Source organism: Kogia breviceps, chromosome 18 (assembly GCF_026419965.1).
Source record: "Kogia breviceps isolate mKogBre1 chromosome 18, mKogBre1 haplotype 1, whole genome shotgun sequence".
NCBI classification, from domain to species: Eukaryota; Metazoa; Chordata; class Mammalia; order Artiodactyla; family Physeteridae; genus Kogia; species Kogia breviceps.
The window spans coordinates 24,992,165-25,005,449 of NC_081327.1; the positions used below are offsets into that span (position 1 = coordinate 24,992,165).

The 13,285-nt window shown below is 53.5% G+C and overlaps 1 protein-coding gene across 5 annotated transcripts in view; it reads right to left on the minus strand.

The window, feature by feature from the left end:
* Window positions 1-13,285, minus strand: part of ZNF423 (zinc finger protein 423) — a 328,197-nt gene that overhangs the window by 157,595 nt on the left and 157,317 nt on the right. Inside the window, exon 1 of one of the 5 annotated variants that reach the window (XM_067018598.1) lies at window positions 3,150-3,224. The exons of 2 other annotated variants lie outside the window; for them this stretch is intronic. The gene's annotated coding sequence lies outside the window, so the exon portion shown is untranslated. Of the gene's footprint in view, window positions 1-2,030; window positions 2,178-2,385; window positions 2,463-3,149; window positions 3,225-13,285 lie in introns of those variants that run through there. 2 more of the 5 variants (XM_067018599.1, XM_067018597.1) reach the window with 2 other exon arrangements.

Consider the following 13,285-nt stretch of genomic DNA (forward strand, 5'->3'; position numbering starts at 1 on the left):
TTCTTTCCTTTCAAAGAATCTCTTGGAACCAGGGAGAGAGCAAGGGTATGTAGGGGTAGGGGAGGGGGATGGCAGGGATGGAGGCAGGGCTCAGCCAACCAGCCTTAGACTGAATCCCTGGAGAAACAGTATTAAAACAAAGGAGACACTGGGAGTGGACAGGAAGGGTTGGGGGTGTGCGGTTACAGGCCTTCTATTTATTCAGACCAGAGCAGAACAAATGAATAGATTTAATAAAATAATAAGCTAAGATTCCATGCTCTTAAAGGTACAGCATCAGCAGTGTGATCTGGGGTAGAGTAAAAGGTTTGCATGTTTCTCTGGTAAAACTCAGCAAGTAAATATCTCTTTCCACACAGCACACTGGAGGGTGAGGGGGTATGCGTGTCTTTCCCCACAAGGGACCTCCAAAACTCACCCAAAATCTCCCTACTGACTACCCAACCCCCGCAAATACTGACTACCCAACCCCCTCCCTCTAGGAACACACGGCCAAGTGGCCGCCTTGTAAGTTCTTCTGGGAGGAAGTCAGGCCAGCCAAGCACACGCGGGTATCACCCCTTCCTGGCCATCGCTGCCCTGGGTTTCTCCTTCCCTGCCCAGACGGACCAAAAAAATTCATCACTTCCTGTTCATCTTGGGAAACTCCTTGCATTCACTCATTCATTCTCTGAATACTTACTGACACCTACTCTGTCCATGCCAGGCTCTCTCCGAGTGCTGGGCCAGCAAACACACTGGCCCAGGGAGCCTGGTTCCAGGGGCACCAGGAGTGCATCCAGGAAGGCTCCCTAGCCAGAGAGCTGGGTTCAGGTCCCAGCTCCACCGCTGACCAGCTGTGTGACCTCGGATCCATTACCGAACCTCTCTAAGCCTCACCAAGGGGGGAAATGGACAGAGAACACCTTCTGCCTCCTCTGGTTGTGGTGAGGATTAAATAGGATAATCCACTTTGGCCCAGCACTGGGCACACGGGAAATGCTCAATGAATGTGTCATTGCACGTCGTTTCCAGATCGGTGGCGGCAAGAGCAGAGGCCGCTGGGGAGACCCCTGGTTAAGCGCAGGGCTCACCGCCTTGGTGGCCCATACCTCCCACTCCCAGTTTACCCTTCCCACGAGCATCCTCAATCTTCCACATCCTCGCACACCATTCAGGGACCTGGGATAAGAGCCGTTGACAGCACGCGATGGAAAGAGTGACCCCACTATCTTACCATGGAGCCCGTCACGGAACCCAAACACAGAAGGGCCCTCGAGGGGACCCAGTCCACTCCCCACCGGTACTTCCATCCCCTCTGCCACTGGTTTGGTCCCTTGCAGTGATGGGGAACTCATTCCCTTATGAGCTTCCTTAGCAAAAAGAAATGGATGTCATCATGAGCCCTAAGGGAGGGCCTGCTGACCACCTCTTAGGGACAGGAATAACGGGATCCCCGGACTCCCACCATCCTCTGAGAGGAGACAGAATCAGTCACCTGGTACGCGGCAGCCATTTTTTTAAAATAACATTACAATTTAAATTCATTTACTCCTTCAACAAGTATCACCAAGTGTCTACTCTGCAGCCCTGTTCCAGGCTCTGGGGACAGAGTAAGGAGCACAAAAAAAGGCCTTGCCCTCAGAGTCTACAAGGGAATGAGAGGAGACTAACAATAGAGCAATACGCCCATCTGTAGTTAAGTCAGGTGGCACTACAAAGAAATACGGAGCAGGATAAGGGCAGAGAGTGAAGGGAGGGGGCGGCGGGGTGCTACTCCAGACAGGCAACAAGGTGACAGTTGAGCAGAGGCCTGAAGCAAGCAAGGAAGCAAGCCAAGGAATCTAGAGGAAGAGCATTCCAGGCAGGCAGACTAGCATGTGCAAAAGCCCTGAAGCCGGAAGGAGCTCCCTTGGGTACATTCCAAATCTCCATTTTCTGAGATGCCAGCATGATGCTCAGACTGAAGGCACTTGTCCTGCCTTCAGAGATCACAGACCAAGCTATCCATTCCCACAGAGACCCAAAATCCAACCCCAGCGTCGACTCACTGTGTGACCTGACGCTGGTCTCTCAACCTCTCTGGTCTTGGCTAAGGCAACAGCGAATCGAGGCTGAGCGTCCTCCAAGCAGGCACTGCCAGGCAAGGGAAGCCCCTGGGGAAGCCCCCAGTCTGCTGCTCTGTGCCACACGCACCCACCATTCCCCTCTACCCCCTTACGCCATTCTCACGCCCACACCAGCAACGCCACGCAGGATTGGCACGCCTGCCAAAATAGCTATTAACCCAGTAGCCAATAATAACACATTATCCTATCAATTTGCTTCTGAAACGCTGTGTAATTGCTGAACCCAAGTTTGCCATTTTGGTAGCTTGGTTACGACAATAAACAGAGAGAAACTCACCCGTTCCTTCCCAAGGAGAACAAGTGGCTGGCCCCGACAAACACCCGCTTAACACCAAGCCCCCTACACCGTGGGGCCCCACGGAAGCCATTGGGAATCATGGTCTGGTGATCAATAGTCAGAGCTTTGTCTCGGTGTCCTCTTGGCATGTCCCCCTATGACTAGAGAGGAGACCGACGTCTGGGGGGTGATGGCTTGGGGCCACGGTGGCTTTGTGGGTGGCAAGGTCGGGCCCAGAAGGCGGCACTCAGGCAGTCTCCCAGCCACCAGCCAGGAACCAAGCTGTAGGAAGTGAGACAGATGTGAGGGGGGTGGGAGGAGGGGGGTGGGGCGGGAGCCAAGGCACTTAGGGGCCAGCAAGTGCTCCAGCCCAAAGGGCACACAGACGACCAGGGATGCAGGCCAGCCTTCTCGGAGGAGAGGGGGCCGGGAGGCCACCAGACGGACCCTGAGAGAAAGGCAGGGGGAAGCAAAGCAAGCAGCGCCAGACCCAGAAATCAGGGTGCTCCCAAGGGGCCACACCCTACTCCACACTGCAGGACCCAACACAGATCTAACAGCCCGGCCACCAGTGCCTCCTAGGCCCTCGCTTTTTCTCTCCCGGTCCAGGAAAACAGTTCCCTTCCTTCTGGATTAGAGTCCACTCTGAGCGAACATTCTGCTTCCCAAGGAGCCAGGAGCCTCTGATGGGACTCTTGGCATTCTGGTGCAGACACCAGCCTGCTTTATCCATTCATCCCCTCCAGCCCCGCCTCTCCGCTTACCTCTCCCCCCTGCTCACCAGGGCACCCCAGGACAAGCTGTTTGATGCCCTTGCTCCAGGCACCCAGCGGCAGGGCAGGCAAGGGCTGGAGAAGCGCTTCCCACTACCCCACTGGTGACCTCAGCCCCGGGACGCATCCCCACCCTCAGCCTCAGCCGGGGAAAGGATGGGCCCAGCGTGGCTGCTCCCGCGGCGCTTGGCGGAGAATCCAGCTAGCGGGGAGAGGAAGGGCCTCGGGGAGGGAGTGGGGGAGGAGACAGAGGAGGCCAAAGGCTCGGCCACTCGGCCAGATGGCCAGATGTTGACCCAGTTGAGGGCCCCAGACCCCAGGGGCGCCCGAGAAGTTCCAACTCCCCCTCCGGCTCTGGGATTTCTGCAGAGATGAGGGGCCTGGGGCAGTACCGTTCCAAAGCCCGTCCCTGAGGTTGGGGTTAAAGAAGGAGCACGGGGCTGCCAGGACAGGGTGGGGGACAACCCCTCAGAGGCCCTGGGTGGGGTGGGTGCGGTGCCGTCTGCGGGAAGGAGCACTCAGCAAATGGAAACCAGGCCCCAGAAACTGGCCAGGCCACAGTGGCTGCACAGCTCCAGGGAAAGCCCTGCTGCTCACTGAAAGGTGCCCCAAGCCCGGAGAAAGGCGCCTTGCAAATGAAAGAGCAGGGCGGGGGGGCTAGGAGGCTGAGGCAAGATTGGGGGTAGCAGCCGGCTGCATCCACACATCCCCTTCTTTTATGTGCTCCGAGCACCTCCACTATTGGCACATTATCCTCCGAGGCCGGCTGGCCCGTAAGCGCTGTAAAAAGCCAACTCACGGAGCAATTTTCCTCCCTTCTCCTCCCTCTGCGGCCTTCGGTCAGGTTTCCAGCAGAGCTGGGCCTGAGCTGCATCCTGGGCCTGGAAATCAGCGTCATGCTGGGCCGGGTAAATGTGAGTTCCCACCACGTTCATTTTTGGAGATTCAGCCCTCAACACTGAATCCTCAGCCCGCATCAGTGAGGAAAAAGGCCAGGCGGAGGGGGCGGGGCAGGCACACACAACTACGGATGACAATTTGAGATTTGTGGGACCCCAGGGACCTGACATCAAGAGCTTGCTGTGTAGTGAAATGCTGCAGAGGGTACGGAGAAAAGGGAACCCTCCTACACCGTTGGTGGGAATGTAAATTGGTGCAGACACTATGCAAAACAGTACGGAGGTTCCTCAGAAAACTAAAAATAGAGTTGCCATATGATCCAGCAATCCCACTACTGGGCATATATCTGGAGAAAACTCTAATTCAGAACGATACATACAGCCCAGTGTTTACAGCAGCACTATTTACAACAGCCAAGACATGGAAGCAACCTAAATGTCCATCAGATGAATGGATAAAGAAAATGTTATACATATACATATATTGATACACACACACACACACACACACACACACACACACACACACACACACACTGGAATATTACTCAGCCATAAAAAAGAATGAATTAATGTCATTTGCAGCAACATGGATGGACCTAGAGATTATCATGCTAAGAGAAGTAAGCCAGACGAAGACAAAGATCGTATGATATAGCTTATACGTGGAATCTAAAAAAATGATATAAATGAACTTATTTACAAAACAGAAATAGACCTACAGACAGAGAAAACAAACTTATGGTTACCAAAGGGGAAAAGGGAGGGAGGGATAAATTAGGAGTTTGGGATTAAGATATACACACTACTATATGTAAAACAGATAAGCAACAAGGACCTACTGTATAGCACAGGGAACTATACTCGGTATTTTGTAATAACCTATAAGGGAAAAGAATCTGAAAAAGAATATAAATCTTTATGTATACCTGAATCACTTTGCTGCACACCAGAAACTAACACAACATTGTAAATCAACTATACTTCAATTAAAATATGCTTTTAAGAAAGAGCTTGGTGTGTAGTGTAGTCCAGTAAGTGTAGATGTCATCTACCCATTCATTCATTCATTCATCTCTTCGACAGATGTTGATGATGCTCTTAGAACCCACCAGGCACTTTGGTGCTGGAGGTGTGAGGGGAGAAAACGCAGACACAGTTCTTGCCCTTCGGAGTTCACAGCCTCCTGAAAGAGACAGACGTTCTCTATGTGCTGACATCTGCTAGAACTGAAGAAGTCCCCGGGGCGGTGGGAGAACAGGGGCTGGGGTGCAAGAGGGCTTCCTAGAAAAAGCAACCTCTACGTTAAGACCAGCAGGATGAATAAGAATTAGCCAAGGAAAAGAAGCAGGGATGGAAACAGAGGTCCAAGCAGCAGCCCCAGCACGTGCAAAGGCCTGGAGGTGAGACAAGTCTTTGACCGTTTCCACTAAATTTCATCTGGCTCCTCTCCCCGAGCCGCGGTGGGTGGCCCATCCCAGCAGCTCCGCCCCCAGCTCCCCCCAGCTCCCAGACTCGGGGAGCCCCCCACTGGCACCTCTAGTGGCTAAGCCCATATCGGAGACCTTCTTTCCCAGCTGAAGTTCTTGTTTGAAATGTTTTCATATGTTTATTTTTAAGAGGGGATGGGAAGAGAAAAGGGAGTCCTGAAGGTCTTTTACTTTTCAGGAAAAAATTTAATAAATAAATAGAGCCTCAAGAAAAGGGCATGGAAAGGTCTCTGCATCTGTAACCACTGAACAAATTAAAATTAGCTCATTTAATCAGCTCCTAATGTCCCGAGTGGGCCCTGGAACACAGCAAACTTCACAGCAGAAACGCTCAGGCCAATGTCAGTTTATCCTACAACAAAGGGATTTTCTAAATAGCACGATCAAAACTCAGCAAAGGCCGGGGAGAGCTGGGGAGAGAGAACTCGGCCCCCCAGATCCTGGTGGACCCCCACCTCCAGGCTTCATCCCTTTGAATGGAATTGTTCTGTTGGCTTTTGTTCTAATCATCTAAACATATGTGTAACTCTGTTCTACAAAGCGTGTTTTAGCCGGCAAAGGAGGTAACGTTAGCCGCTGCCATAAATTCCTGGGGCCCCTGCCCTGAGCCCCACGCAGTCAACACCTCCCTTTTCCCACTACCTCCAGCCTCCCACACATGCACAAACAAACACACATACAAGACAAACACACCTACACACACTGCAGTCACATACCCACACGGTTCTATACAAGGTCACAGGTCATGCACAGTCACATACGCATAGTTATATGTGTACAGTTACACGCATGCACAATTACATACACACAGTTACTACACCACACGCAGGCACACAGCTCTCCAGTTCCTGTCTAACAGCTGGAGGGGTGAGGTGCAGCTCACCAGACCCCCAGGGAGGGCCGCTGTGCACACACCTGAGGCCCAGGCTGGTAGCAAGGACTCTCATTTCCCTGAAGTGGTTTCTCCACTCAACTTGCCACCTGGGCTAAGTCATTAGGGCAATTGAGGAGGGGGAGCAAGAGACCAAGGAAGGGGGCCCTGGGGCCAAGGGGAAAAAGGGCCAGGGTGCATGGTGCCAGGGCGAGCCGGGGCCAGTGGCCACTCCCAGGCCTGGCGGGGAGGCCTGAAGGCAGCTCCTCTGCCAATGCTGAGCTCACCTTCCCGTCCCGCAGCCTCCCAGCCGGCCGACCTGCAGCCCTAGAGTCCTAGGTGCTCAGCCCCACGGGACATAAGCCAGGCTGGTTTCATCCTGGATCCACCATTCACTAGCTCTGAGCCCTCACCTCCTCCTCCATAAAATGGGAAACAGCATCAGCCCCATGGAAATGCCATGCTGATCAAATTGGAGAGTGCCATACACTGCCCAGCACAGAACGAACTAAATCAACCTTTGCCGTAGCTTCTCTTTATACACGCGGGCGTAGTGGTCCAAGCGGGTGGTCAGACGGTAGGTTAGTGACATAACCAGAAGAGAGCAGCTTTCACTTTCTTACCCAACCCCAATCCCCCAAGTGAGGAAGGGGGAATAAAAAAACTAAATCAAAGACATTAAACAGTGACTTCCCTGGTGGCGTAGTGGTTAAGAATCCACCTACCAATGCAGGGGACAGGGGTTCAAGCCCTGGTCCAGGAAGATCCCACGTGCCGTGGAGCACCTAAGCCCATGAGCCACAACTACTGAGCCCGCACGCCTAGAGCCCGTGTTCCACAACAAGAGAAGCCAACGCAATGAGAAGCCCGCATATTGCAACAAATGGTAGCCCTCGCTCGCTGCAACTAGAGAAAGCCCTGGTGCAGCAGCGAAGACCCAACGCAGCCAAAAGTAAAATAAAATTTTTTAAAAATTAAAGAGAAACTTAAAAAGACAAAAAAAACCCAAAAAAAGACATTAAACAGGGCGTAAGGAGTAACCAACCAGGACCATGGGAGCTCTGGAAGGCTTCTGACCCAGAGTGTGACAACGCCTTCCAAATGCCTGCGCCCTCTGAGTTCCACAGCAACATCCTGGGTACGTGCAAATGTTATGCCCAAGTCACAGAAACGGAAACCGAGGCTCTCTGCAGCAAGAGGCAGAGCCGTCTTGCAAACGAGTCTGCCTGGATCAAGACCGCGTGCTCGTGGCCTGCCCCTGCCCACCACAATGGTTTCTGCCGCCCTGCCCTACAAACTACCAACTCCTCCCGAAGGATTCCTAGAGGAAACCCACACCTGAGGATCATCTCCAGCATGCAGCTCCTGGGACTGCAAGAGCCTCAGGCCACTCAACCGAACCCAGACCCAGGAGGGCAGCCCTTCCCCACAATGGCTCACAAAGGCCTCAATACCCCATACCTCCCCATGTCGAGGAGGGGGTCGGGAAGGGCCCTCTCACATTTCACAGACTTGGAAACTGAGGCCCAGAAGTGGTGGGCGTGGGAGACTCAAGCTGCCACGGCTCCCAGGTGGCTTCCAATGGGAGCTGAGTCTGCAAGTCTGGAGTCCTCCCATCCTCCCAGCCCAGCCCTCACCAGGGCAGCACTTCTCCTCAGATCTGTCCTATAGGCAGCACACCTGGACCCCCAGGGAGTGTTCAGAAAAGGGACCTGGATATGGGTTCCAGCCAGCAGGTTCCACTGGATTGATAGTGGCTGTGACCAGTCCTATTTATGGATCCCCTTCTCCATCTGATTGGCAGGGCCTAAGTTGTCCCCTTAGCTCCCTGAGACCAGTCAGGTGGCAGGAGACCAGAGCCACCTGAGGCACCCTCAGTATGGGCAGGGAAACCTGGGAAACAAGCTCCTTTGCTAAGTCACCAATCCCATAGATTGGATCCTACAGATCCCACATCCGGCAGGCTCCCCAACCCCTTCCCCCAACAAGCACCAGGCCACCCAGGAGGAAAGAAGCATGGGCAGTGGGGGTCAAATTGCGTGCGCTTGGGTTGAATCTTGGCTCTGCCACATACATGCTGTGTGACCTGGGGAAAGTGACCTGCCCTCTCTGAGCCCGTCTTCTTTTAGACCCAGGAGGACAGTTGTCCCCACAGACACCCCTCAGGCTCATACTCCCCTCAGCTGTCCCTGGACCAAGACCAGCAGGCAGCTGATGAGGTGGCCCAGAGCATGTGGCCCAGCCAGAGAGACAGGAAGATACAGGCTCCCCTTACAGGGTCTGGACCCAGGAGGCAGGAGTTGGACCCGGATGCCCCGAGAGCCCCAGACTTCACTCTCTTACAATAAGGATTCAGAAGAGGACCACAAGGGAAAAAAAATAGTTGGCAGTCTTGCCCCCATCTGCCACCGTGTCACGCCACACACAGACCCGGCTGGTCTTGCCTCCCGCTCTTAGGCCATGTGGCCCTACACTCCTCTCTGCACTGAGCCTCAGGTTCCACTCATTGGGCTCTGCTCACCTCGCAGGGCCGCAGTGAAGGTCAGAGGAGAATAATGCCCGTGCAGATGCTCTGTAAACTGCCAAGTGCCAGGGCCACAGGTGGCATCACTGGGAACACGTGGGACAGGAAGGCAGGAGACGCCAAGGGCAGGCACAACCTGCCGGCCCCCCTAAATCTGGGCTGTGGTCACAGCAGGAGAAGAGGCCCATGCTGGGGCTGGATGCTCCCTCCAGGGCCCGAAGTGCAGGCAGAATGCAGGCAATGGTTGATCCAGCTGTTTGCCTGTGTCTTGGCCAGCACGGAGAGATGTGGCCACCCAACGCAGCAGATAGCACATAGTGGGTGTCGGCAACTGGTTGATGTCAGGGTTTTCCCAGCCCCCAACCCTCAGACAACCTGCTTCTGCACAAGAGACCGGTGCGGATGCCCACAGATCACAGTCCGAAAACGATGGCCCCTGTAAAGAAAGAAGACGTATCTGCGCTCGTCCATGCTCAGGCATCAGACCCCTTGGGCTGTGGCCCAGGAAGGGATTGGGGGGGCTGGTCTGCCCACTTCACGGGCCACCGGGGACGCCCCTACCTGCCTGACTCCACCAGCAGAGAGGTTCATGTGCAGGAAAGCACCCGGCTGGGGGGACAAGAGTCCGGGCCCTGAATTCCAATCCTGTCTCACTCCGGACCCTGTGCCATCTCCAACAAGTGTCCTCCTGTCTCTGAGACTCGGTTTCCCCAAATGCTCCAGCTCCCCTCTGCCTCAAAAGCCATGAAACTAGAGAAACGGCACACCGCCTCGCTCTGAGCCAGTGTAGGCTACAATTCATCTGAAGCAGGGATTTTCTTAATTGCTGGGTTTTACAACCCAAACAGAAGAGATAAAGTACAGCTAGCTAGTTGACAACGCTGGCTTGAGGCAAGACAGTGAAAGCATCTTTTGTGTTTGGGAGGAGGGGGAGCTCTTTGAAAAGCTGGTGCGGTGTGAATGGATTGCACCTGGAGCACAGAGCAGAGGCGCGGCCCCATGAGAAATGTTCAATTCCCTTAGGGAGTCAGGCCAGAAACACTGGGAGGCCTGAGCATCTCACAAGACATGTCTTATCGGGCAGTAAAAGAGAAACATATAAATAAAGGGAGGTTAACCTCCAATTTTCCTAATTGCCTTCCTTCGAAGGCACAAGAGGTTCCACACCCTGCAGCCCCTTTGGACTGTGGTGTCAGAGCCCGCAGGATTCCCACAACTAGGAAGGCCAAGCATCCCTCATTAGCTGCGCCGGGCCGCCCAGGGGGCACTGGAGAAATGGTGTCAGCATTGCATTAGGCAATGTCCCTCCAACACAAGCATGACTGCCCCCTGGGAGAAGCGGAGGGACAGTGTGTGAAGGGGGTTCCTTCTGGCCCTATTCTTGTGGGCAGCTACAGACCTGGCAGCAGCCACCTCCAAACCAGACACGAACCACGGGCATGGAATCCAGCGGCCAGCCCCCGGGGCCGGGTCAAGAGGTGGTCCTTCTTCCGCGTCCCAAGCACAAATCAACCTGCTACGGGGCATCCCATCTCCTGCCCAGGAGGAATGGCAGAAGTGTGCCTGCACGTATGCACCTGCCATGCCGGGACGGCCAAGAGTGAGAGGAAGGAAGGAGAGGGCAGAGATGGGGCAGTGATGTTCCGTCTGAAAGGGCAGCTCCGCCTGACGCCTACAGAGCCTCATTCTGTGTGCGGTGCCCTGCACACCTTTGCATGTGCCGGCCCACAATCCCCTACCCTAAACCCTCGAAGCCAGATGTGTTCCAGAATCCAGACTTCTTCAGGTTCTAGAAAAGTAATATAGTGTCTCTCCTTGGTATTTGGGAACACCTCAGGCAATCAAGCGTATTGATACTTCTGCAGCACAACGTAATTCACCAACATGAATTAAACAAATACTATAAATGGCTTCGCATCAGCCAGGTCAAATTTTACTTCCGAATGTGTTACCAAAAAAAAAAAAAAAAAAAAACTTTCCGGTTTCAGGCTTTCTGGAATCCAGAATAGTGAATAAGGGATTATGGACCTATACTGTCTCTTTAATCTTCCTGGCGACACTGTGGGGAGATACTGTCGCCATTCCTCCTTTCCAGAAGAGGAAAGAGGCACAGAGAAGTGAAGAAGTAATTTCCCTGCCGTCGCATAGCACATAAGTCGGGGAGCCCCACAGCCGTCTGGCCTGAGGGTCTGTCCTCTACCCGGCCCGCAGAGGTCCTGAGCAAAGTACTGAACCACAGTTTTAAAGCTTCCTGAAAAAAACACTCAGGCATCTGTGAATGTCTCCAGTGTCCACGGTCCAACACCAGCACCACCACCCCCCGCCAACGTGTGCGGTATTCCGGCTAACCCCACCAGGAGGCGCCCTACCTGGAGGTTACCCAGACCCTGGTGGCATCCCCACACCTCCCAAGGTCCTTGCCAGAGCCCAGAAGCCCAGGGGCAGGTTTCTACCAGCAGGTGAGGCTCCCCACCCCGTCCTGGTGGCCAGGTAATTACTCCCCACCTGACACATTCTGCACAGATTATTTTACCTACAGCAAATATGCTAAACACATCTCCTGCCTGGGAGAAACTGGCCGTGGGGTAATCCCATTTGACAGAGACCAGGGCTTCCAGCAGGATGCCCAGAGGGCAGGGACCCCATCTCTTCCAAAAGACGTGGGAATCCCACAACTCCTCAGGTATGCCCCGGTCATCTCCGACTTCTCTTTCTCGGCAACTTTTTTCAGCTGCAGGGAAAGACTGCTGCATAGGCAAAATCCTGACGCTCCACTACCAAATAATTACCTGATAATTTTGTAGGCATTAAGACACTCCCACCAGTGTGAGCGCCGGTGTCCAGCCAGAACAGAAGCCGCCCTGGACTGCGAGTGCTTGTTAAAAAGAACTCCAGCATTGAGAAAAACCTCCAGCTGAAGTGCTGGCCCATTCTTTCTCTGCTCTGATTTCTAATTAAAAATTAAAGCAGGCACCTTTCTTCAGAAATCCAATTAGAGAGGAACATCAAACTGATGGGCCAAAGCATGCACACGTGTGCACATACATATGGGTACACGTATGTGGACTCATGCACACACACACACACACACATATGCATGCACAAACTCTCCTTCCTGCCTTGGCTGCAAATCCCAATCCAGCCTTCCATTCAATCAGCATCAATGAGGAGGACTCACCAATTTCTGGGCACAGCACGTGGCCAAGAAGAAGAAACCCAGAGCCCGTGCCTTCAGGAGCTCATTCTCTAGAGGAGGCTGAGATAAGGGCACAAGACAAGGCAGACCATGGTGGGACCATAAAAGGGGCCCCGTCAGGCAGGAAGCTCAAGTCTGGCTGGCTGATCTGGGACACCGCCATGGGGCAGATAGACCTTGTGCTGGGTCTTCACTTATGGGGAAACAATAAAAAGCCAAGGAGCAGGTAGACATGATTCTGGGCACAGGAAGTAGTAAGGGCAAAGGCAAGAAAAGACAGGCGCATGAGAATGGAAGTTATTCAGATAGATAGATAAATAGGTAGACGTAGATATAATGGGAGTTCTATTACATGCACTTTTAACCTATGTGAATTTAGCTATGCATTCAGCAAAAAGACAGAAATAATTATTGAAATGGTGCCTGTGATTCCATGCTATTTCCCTCCATGGGCAGGTGCCCAGGAAGAGTTGAGCTGAACTCTTCTTTCCATCGGTTTATGTCCCATCAGCCTCTCGTACTGCGAGCGTATCAGTGTGCCCACAGGACTTCTGGTGTGTGTGCGCCAAGTACACAGAGTGCCCTCGGCTGGGTAGCAGCCCAGTTCATGTCTCCGAGAAGCGTCAGTGATCCTGGCCATGTGTGTATGATGAGTTGCAGCCGAAATGCATACAGTGCATCATCCACTTTACAAGTAAGGAGAGCGAGGCTCTCTCAGCAAGTGACGTCACTCTGTTGGAATCACCGAGTCAGCAAGGGGCAGAGTCTACATCTGACCCCAGGCAGTGCAGCCCCGGAGTCCAACCCCTGGACCACTAGACAGGAGAGAAACGTGAATAAAGTGGTATTTCAGCAAAATCATCAGGCAGCGGCCCTTGAGTGGACTGGGACAAAGAGAAAGCAAAGACCAGACACCCAGGGAAGCACCCCACCCTGGAGGGGCCAAGGGGTGGACTGTAGGCCTCAGAACGGACTGGATGGCAGAGAGGGGGAGGTCTGAGGGGAAGTCTAGCATTTAAATGAAGAGATTTTCTTCAATGAACTCCAACCTGTGAGCTACTGGTGGCCAATCTGTCTTAGGAAGGGACCACCCCAGTCCTTCCCCTCCTGTCTCTTGATGGGAGAAAACACTACCATCCCAAGAAAC